Here is an 8,282-nt window from a genome sequence, read left to right as displayed (position 1 = left end):
TGCAGAACTGTAGGAAACAGGACTATCCTATAAAATCATCCCAATACTGAGGCCAAACTATGCCATCACCCAAGGGCAGGTTTTTTCCCATTCGTACCCTGTGAAGCATCTGAAGGGCATTTAAATGCAATCAGTCACGAACAGCAGCAACCACATAATCCACTGTGCAGTTTCAGATCAGAGTTGGAGATGTTAATCTGCTTTATGAAGCAGGAATGTTGATCAGAAAACTTGTGTCCTCACCTATTGTTTTCCTCAAAAGTATCCTGGGCTTTCTCCGATTCACACGTAAACTCTCGTCCTTGGATTTTGATGTCAGAAATGGAAAAGGGCTTGCTGATTGACAGACATCAATTTACCAAAGGGTTTATGTTCTCTTTATTTGAAATAGTCAGTACTCAATGAACCCTGGCATCACTATAAAGGTGACAACTACAACAGGAATGTTTTGGAAAACTGGTAGCAGCATGAGAACTGCAGTTTGAAAGCATTCGCTGGCATTAACTAGGAGCTTTGACAGATTATCAGATCAGATTAACAGCGCTGGGATAAAGCCCCACAGGGCACTGCTGTATCCATCAATATGCTTTTTGAGCCCAGCTTATAAAACGATTTCATCTCCGTTACAATGCTGTAGACATTCAAAGGTCACATCCTGCCCTTGGAAAAAAAGCTCCCACGGATGAAGGCACTGCAGAGGGAACACAGCTTTTTTTCTTTAAGCCTTCAATCTTTTTTTGCATGTAGCTATTCAAAAAGAGAAAGGATGCCTAGGCTGTACATGGCGAGACTACTAAAACTCCATCTCTGAGAGGAGCCTTCAAGTTGGAGGCTCCAAGTGCCAAAGCTTCAGAAGTGACACTATTCTCTGCAAAATCCACCTCCTTGCACAGTCCCAAAGGAAGCTGCGCAGCGAAAAGGTCAAAATTCCTACTCTGAAAAAAGTTAGATAATAAATACTGATTCATGGCATACTGACCTAAAAAACTCACAACAGTTTGCCACGCCTCGCTTATGTATTAGGAATTCTTGCATTGTGTAACAGGGTTTTGCAACAGCTCTTGAACAACTGCCCACTTAAATGGAAAACACACCTTTTTAAAGCAAATAAACAGAAGTCCCAGCACCATTCAGATGAATTCATTGATGAATGCTAGCAACAAAAGTTCCTATCAACTGGCCTTTACCACCATGTGGCAATATCAAAGCTGAAGGCCATAGGGAATGTTGAAAATGTCTTTAGCACTGAAGAAAAATATTATGGGGGAAAAAAGACAGACTAAAATGGACACATGCATGGCTACCATTAGCCCATCATGTACATACTTAATGCTCACCATAGCTAACTGCTCCTTGGACACAGCAATACCCATGGAAGCTGTGAGGTGCACTTACCTTTCCTATAAGCAACCACCACCATATAAAATTTCACAGAATTATAGAATAGTTTGGGCTGGAAGGGACCTTACCCTGAAGATCTTCTAGTTCCAACCCCCCTGCCATGGGCAGGGACACCTCCCACTACAGCAGGTTGCTCACAGCCCCATCCAACCTGGTCTTGAACACTAACAGGGCTGGAGCATCCACAGCTTCCCTGGGCAACCTGTGCCAGTGTCTCACCACCCTCAGAGTGAGGAACTCTTCCTAACTTCTAATCTTAATCTACTCTTTTCCAGTTTGAAACAATGGGTCCTTGTCCTATCAGTAGAAATGCTCATAAAAAGTCCCTCCCCAGCTTTCTTGTAGGCTGCCTCCAGATACTGCAAGGCCACAAGAAGGTCTCCTCAGAGCCTTCTCTAGGCTGAACAATCCCAACTCTCTCAGCCTGTCCTTGTAGGAAACATGTTCCAGCCAACTGATCATCTTCATTACCCTCCTCTGGTCCTGCCCCAACAAGTCCATGTCATCCTTGTGTTGGGGGCTCCAGAGCTGGGTGCAGTACTCCAGGTGGGGTCTTGTGAGAGTGGAGTAGAGGAGCAGAATCACCCTCCTCAACCTGCTGGCCACAGTCTTAGATTGGAATCACCAGTGGGCACAGGCTACTACACAGAAGCCTAAACTGCCACAAAAATGCCAATAATAGAAACCTAATATGAGCAGACACTCATTCCTCAACCACCATGTGGTATTTCCAGCCATCACCAGCCACTGCAGAAAACAGCTGTGAAACTCAGAAGTCCTCAGGAGACACTTTCCTCTCCCAGCACACACGTTTTCCAGCTGGACTGATAGCTCAGGGTCTTAGCAGAAAATGCAGTTCCAGGAGTGGAATGGGTATCATGAAACACTCTCTGGTTTTTCAGTTGCAAGGAGCTGGAGACTTTGCAGTGGTTTAGTGAATTGTGCTTGATTATTAAGCAAGAAAATAAAAAGCAATAGCTTGAAGTTAGGATGGACGATGTGGATTGGGTTATTTCATCCCCACAGCCTGTGCATTCTCCTGCATACATCTCATCCCAACGTGCATCCTGTCTGACAGATGACCCACAAGCAAGTGGCCAGCTCATGAATGACATGCTTAAACTGGTCCCAAAAATATAGTTTTCTTAGTTTAAAACTACTTCTTTGGTATAAACAGTGTTATAATCAGAATTCTTGAGAATAAAGTTTCTCCAGTAGTCTAGACTTTCTTTTTACTTCAAACCACATCCCTCTGGAGCTTTCTTCTTAGTAAAGTCTTTTCAACAGTGTTTTACTTTTCTGTTTGGTGTTGGAGCTTTTTGCAGGTTTGTTTTGTTGGCTTTGGGTTTGTTTGTTTGTTTGGGTTTTTTTAATCATTGAGAGGTGGGCTTAAATAAAGCTTTAGCTCCTAAATACCTTCAGGATTTGATATTCAGCTCTCTGCAGACTGTTCCTCTTTCTATTTATATGCTGTGATTATTGTGTTTTGTAATGTTTTTACTGAACTACTGCACATTGCCCTAAATGCCCATGAGCACGGTTAAGAAACCTTTATTAATGACATTATAAAGATGACTGGTGTGAATTAACTATCAAAAACTGACTTAAAAAAACCCTAAATAGGTTACAGCACGAAAAATTCCCAAGGCAACTAATTCTTCAAGGACATCAAAGGTGTGCTGGCTGTCAGCAAAAAGGAAAAACCTCTGCCAACTGGCATTAATAGGGCTAATGTCAGTAAACAAACTACTAGGAGGCAAGACAGAGTACCAAGCCATGGAAATAAAACACACCAGGCTGTAAACAACTGAAATAATTTGCTTTCATAAAGATGAGCCAAAAAGCATATGAAGATCTAGGTGCTGATTGAGTCATTACTCAGTGGCACTGAGGCTTGAATGCTTACGGTTCATACACGCTGCTTTTAGATAATATTTTGAGCTAACCTGCAAAAAACAATGCTTTGGAGATAGAAATATCATAAAAGCAACCTCTCCCCTTCAGTGGAGAGAACTGTATCTCTTGTTCTAGAAGGTTTTTTTCTCCATGTAGGTCCACCTCTCATGACAGATCTTCACACAAGACTTAGTCACATCTCAGTCAGAAGTTGATCTTTTTCCCCAGTCAGAAATTGACCTTTTTTCCACTCAGTTTTCCTGTGTTTTCCCCCTCTAACAAGGGGGTTCTGCTCTCATCCATCAGCACCACCAGCCCAGGTTGCTGGCCAATCCCATCTGCACCCAGTGCAGCCTGTGCTAAGGCACCCCCAGCACTCCCAGGTCTCCTGTCCTCTCTCTGGAGTTAGAACCTACACAATTATCTCATTCAATAGGACTTCTTATCTTAGATACAGGGAGGGGGATAAAAGGCACACCCCAGCAAGTCTCTCCCACTCTGTGTGGCCACACCAGATATCCTCATGTCCTAAGCCAAAGGGCTCAGACTCAGTCTGGAACTGAGCCCTTGTTGTCTTTAAAAAAAAAACAGCAAGAACCTTTTATTTCCATCAAGATTAAAAACCATCCAACTTCCCATGAAACAGTAACCATCTAAGACAGTTGCAACTACCAGTATTTGTTGCAACTGGTATATAAAATTATATATACATATATAGTTATAACTGTTACAAGAGGATGCTCATATGCAAATTGGAGGGAGGGTGAAGCACCATCTCCAGGTTCATTATCAAAGATGCTTCATACTGGAAGAGTGCAATGCCCCTTCCTTCCAAGGGAGCCAAATTAAGATATCCTCCAGGTTTGCTTTATGCTAGCACCCACCTAGAGCACAGCACACACAGCCAGGCAGGCCTGTCCTGTTCATCAGACCCAATGGGCTGGCAGGGTCCCATGGTCTGCTGACACCAGGCTGGTGCCAGTGAAAGAAAATGGGGCTTGGATCCAGGGATCTATGGTTAATCTATTTATCCCCATTAACTCCATAATGATCAGAGGTGTGTCTACGAAGTCCTTGCCCAGCAGCAGAGTACAAGCAGAGCTACCACAACCTGCTGAAGTCTGTGTGTTAACTAAAAGCCACCCAAGTTGCTAAAAATACATGATTACTTCCTCCTGTACTTGCTGCTTGCTTAAGATGATATTCAGATACACAATCCCAGGTGCCTACACACACTAGGGTCTGAAAGGATCTGGGTTTCTCTGCAGAACTAAGCCAGAAGGGCTTTAAGCACTCATGAAACCTCTGGGCTGGCAGAACTGGCTGAACACAAACCACAGGCCTGTGAAGTTTACTTGGAGAACTTCCACCCTCCCAAATAAAACTCCAGCCGCTGCTGTTTGTACAAATTCCCAATCATGTCATATAGGAAAACGTTAAAACCTCTGATGCTACTGTGGAAACAAAAACTCCAGCACAATGTGCTTAGCTCATGCTCAAAGTGGTGGTATCAGCAAGCTGGAGAGATGTGAGGAAAAAGTGAGGTATGGGAATCTGCTGCTACATTCAGTTATTCTTTTTAAATTACATAAAACTGCAAGCCTAAAGAGTCCGCTTCCTATTCAAGGATAAATTGTGTAATGCCCCAAAAAAAGGATATTATGCAATAGAAAAATAAGAAAACATTCTACGCATCATAAACAATTTGCTTAAGAACAACTTTTAGATCCATGGAGATAATTTTGAGAGGTCTAAACCACAGCACCTTGCTAATGAAGCTACTATTACATCAGTTATTTTTCCCCCCTGTATAATCCAAGGAGAAACTAAAGACACTTCTCAGATTTCTGAGAAGAAAGTTTGTATTATTGTGACATCCCTAAAAGCAAAAATATTTTCACAGTGCTAAATAATGGAGAGATTTCAAGCATTTTATTCTACCAAATAGTAAACTGCACAGTCTGCTATTCACTGAAAATATTTCCTGCAGCAAAAACCACTGCAAGATTGAAGTGAGGATTTAAAGCAAAATTGTGTTTTGGCATGAATGCAAAAAGAGGGAAAATAAGCCCCATTTTTATCTTCATAATATTTAGAATATGAATTCCTTCTTTGCACTCTTTAACAAGGACTCATGCACCAGAGATCTTGCAAGTAACAGGCTTTGAAACTTATATTTTCCCTACTAATCCAAATGCCTGAAGTCATTAATTTTAATCACTGATTTTAAACAAAGCAAGAAAAAAAATCTGCCAAGCTAAACAAAATAGGCAATCTACAAAAAGTCTGTAGAACAAAACAGCTCTCGAATGAATTTGCAGACTTGGGTGTGGCCACTCATAACATAGCACGTTTTCAAAAACGAAGGTGGATAAATGCCACGTTTTAATTGATATTCTCCAGAATAAAAGCTGACTTCACTGATTTTTCAGGGGGAAGGACGTGAAAGAGCAGACAAAGCCCAGAATGCTGTGATGCACTGGACAGGCTCAGCCTCTGCATGCACCCTATTCCCAACTATTGGCCACAAAGTAATGCTCACCCCAATGAGAGCTTTAGAGAAGTTACTGAAAAAGTAAATGTATAAGTAAAACCAGATATTGGGAACACACAAGTAACCAGGCTACATAAAGAGAACAAATCTGAGTTTTTCTGCACTTGGAAAAGGAGAGAACAACAAAAAAGTGTTTGAAGAGAATTGAGTTGCAAAGCAGAGCCTTCAGAGAACTTAGGTCCAACTCTTTGGTCCAGCTTTTTTCTTAGTATAAACCAGACCTCTCTGGCATCCAGCCCCGATGTAATTCAAGGTTTTCTTGCCACTGAAAACGGTCAATGAGCAATATCCTTGGGCAATGTGCTGCAGCTTTCTTGCAGGACATTCCTACATAACTTCAGGTATAAAACTGACACATTTTTGCCAAACCAGAGTTGTTCCTACCACTTTTCTACAAGGCAGAGTAAGTAGTAAAGGAATCAGATACAGAGCACCTTCTGTTGGGACTCAACTTGGAGCTGCTTATCCATTGCTACATGGATGTTAAACAGTTGGAATGTTGTGTAGAAGGAGGTGCATCTTGGGCTAAACTATGTCACTCACTCTCTACACAACCGGTGAGAAGTAATTTCAATCCTCAGTGCTTTAGATTTATCTTTAAAATGTGCATAACCCCTATTTGAGCTCACGGGTCTAGTCTTGGGCTTCACCAATCCTTGCAGAACCTCACAGGTGAGAAAATATGTATATAAAAACTCCCAGAAATGTCAGAAATTCCTCTGTAAACCAAGTGCACTGGTTGCCCCTGCAAAAAAGAAAAATTCTCACAATTCTAGTACTAGTGAGTGAGAGCAATAGACTCTCAAGCTGAGGAGGCTCAGCAGCAATTTGGCGTGAGCAGGGGGGCAGGAATCCAGAGCAGACAGACAGCTCCATCTAACACAACAGGAAACTGCAATTCCTTCTGTAAACACCAGCGGCGAGGTGGGAGGAAACCCAACTTCTGCACAAACAGCCAGGCTGGAGCCCCCGCGAGGAGGAACACGCCGTGCCTGCAGCAGCATTGCCATGTTAACACAATGTCGAGCCCGGGCTCCTCGGAGGAGGTGACAAATTCATCTGGTGACAAGTCACAGCAGCCCTCTGACTAGGATGCACAGCTCCGGGTGGCCGTGCCAGCAGGGATCCCTTGGCTTGCAATGCCCTGCCTGGGGGATGAGGAGGGAAGGCAAGGTGCAGGCAGATGCTCACAGACACCAAAAAAAACAGGTGAAGAGCAATTCAGGACAAGGGCAAAGAGTGCTGAGCTCAAAACCATCACTAACGGTAGCCCTGTCTGAGCTGGAAACATTAAGAAATGCAAGTCAGGTAGCTGTGGAAAAGAGTCTGCCTGACTTCCTGCAAACAGATGAAAAGAATACTTCAGTCAACAGGTTAAAGCAGACGCAGTATTCTCTTCTCTGCAGAAGGCTGAAAATATAACAGATGAGTCAGGAATAATTTCTCCTCTCCTTTTTCCAGCCCTGCTCAGTTTACATCCCTTCCAGCTCAGGTCATCACCCTGCTCTACCTCCCAGCTCCACGTCACAGGCAGACAACCAGCAAAACAACCTCAAAATGCCTATTAAGTAGCAAGGACGTGGTAATTCCTATACCCCACGTGTAACCAACAGCTGTCTAATCTTGACAATTCCTCATAATATTATAAAACCATTAATGTCTCCTTTTAAGTATGTGAGAAACTTTCACAGTGAAGCTTTAGAAGAAATCCCTGCTTAAGAGAGAGACTTACTTTCAACTTCCAGGAACCTTGCTACGAATATACATACCAGGGAATAAAAACAAGTTCTTGTTTTTATGCTTTTTAAACTTTTTTTTCTCCCCAAAAAAAAACCTTAAAAAAAAAAAAATGCAAGCCTAGAAAAAAAAAAAAAGAAGCCTCCTAAAATGCTGCTTCCCTGCAGCTGGAGAAGGTATTGATTTCACCCACTTGGCTATGGCAGGGCTCCTACAGTGACTCCAAGATGACACACAGACCAAATCCATAGAAGAAACCTCAAACCCGTAATAAAACTCACACCTTCCTGCTCTGGGGCTTCATAATGGTACAATACATAACTCCAGTGTAACTATATCACAAAAGCCACAATATCTACATATTAAACAACTCCCTCAGCCTCCGGCTGCATTTTCTCCACACGTCTTAAGAACCATTCTAAGACCATCCAGATTTGTTTTGATGTAGACATCAGGAAGCTGTTGAGTATTTGGGGAATGAACCTAGAGTAATGCAGAGAGTATTTCTGCCACCCTATTTGAAGGGTTACAGAAAGGAGGTGGCACTGCCACTGGTGAGACAGCCACCATCACACAGCTCCACTGCTGGGAGGTTAAAAGAGCAGCAGTTTCTATTTCACTCTCTCAAACATGTATATTGTTATGAAATTTAGAGTTTTAATATCATATTGACTGCTCCTCTATCAATATTAAC

The sequence above is a fragment of the Merops nubicus genome, unplaced genomic scaffold, assembly GCF_000691845.1.
Source record: "Merops nubicus isolate BGI_N331 unplaced genomic scaffold, ASM69184v1 scaffold15248, whole genome shotgun sequence".
Classification (NCBI taxonomy): Eukaryota; Metazoa; Chordata; class Aves; order Coraciiformes; family Meropidae; genus Merops; species Merops nubicus.
Note: the sequence above shows the minus strand (reverse complement) of the source record.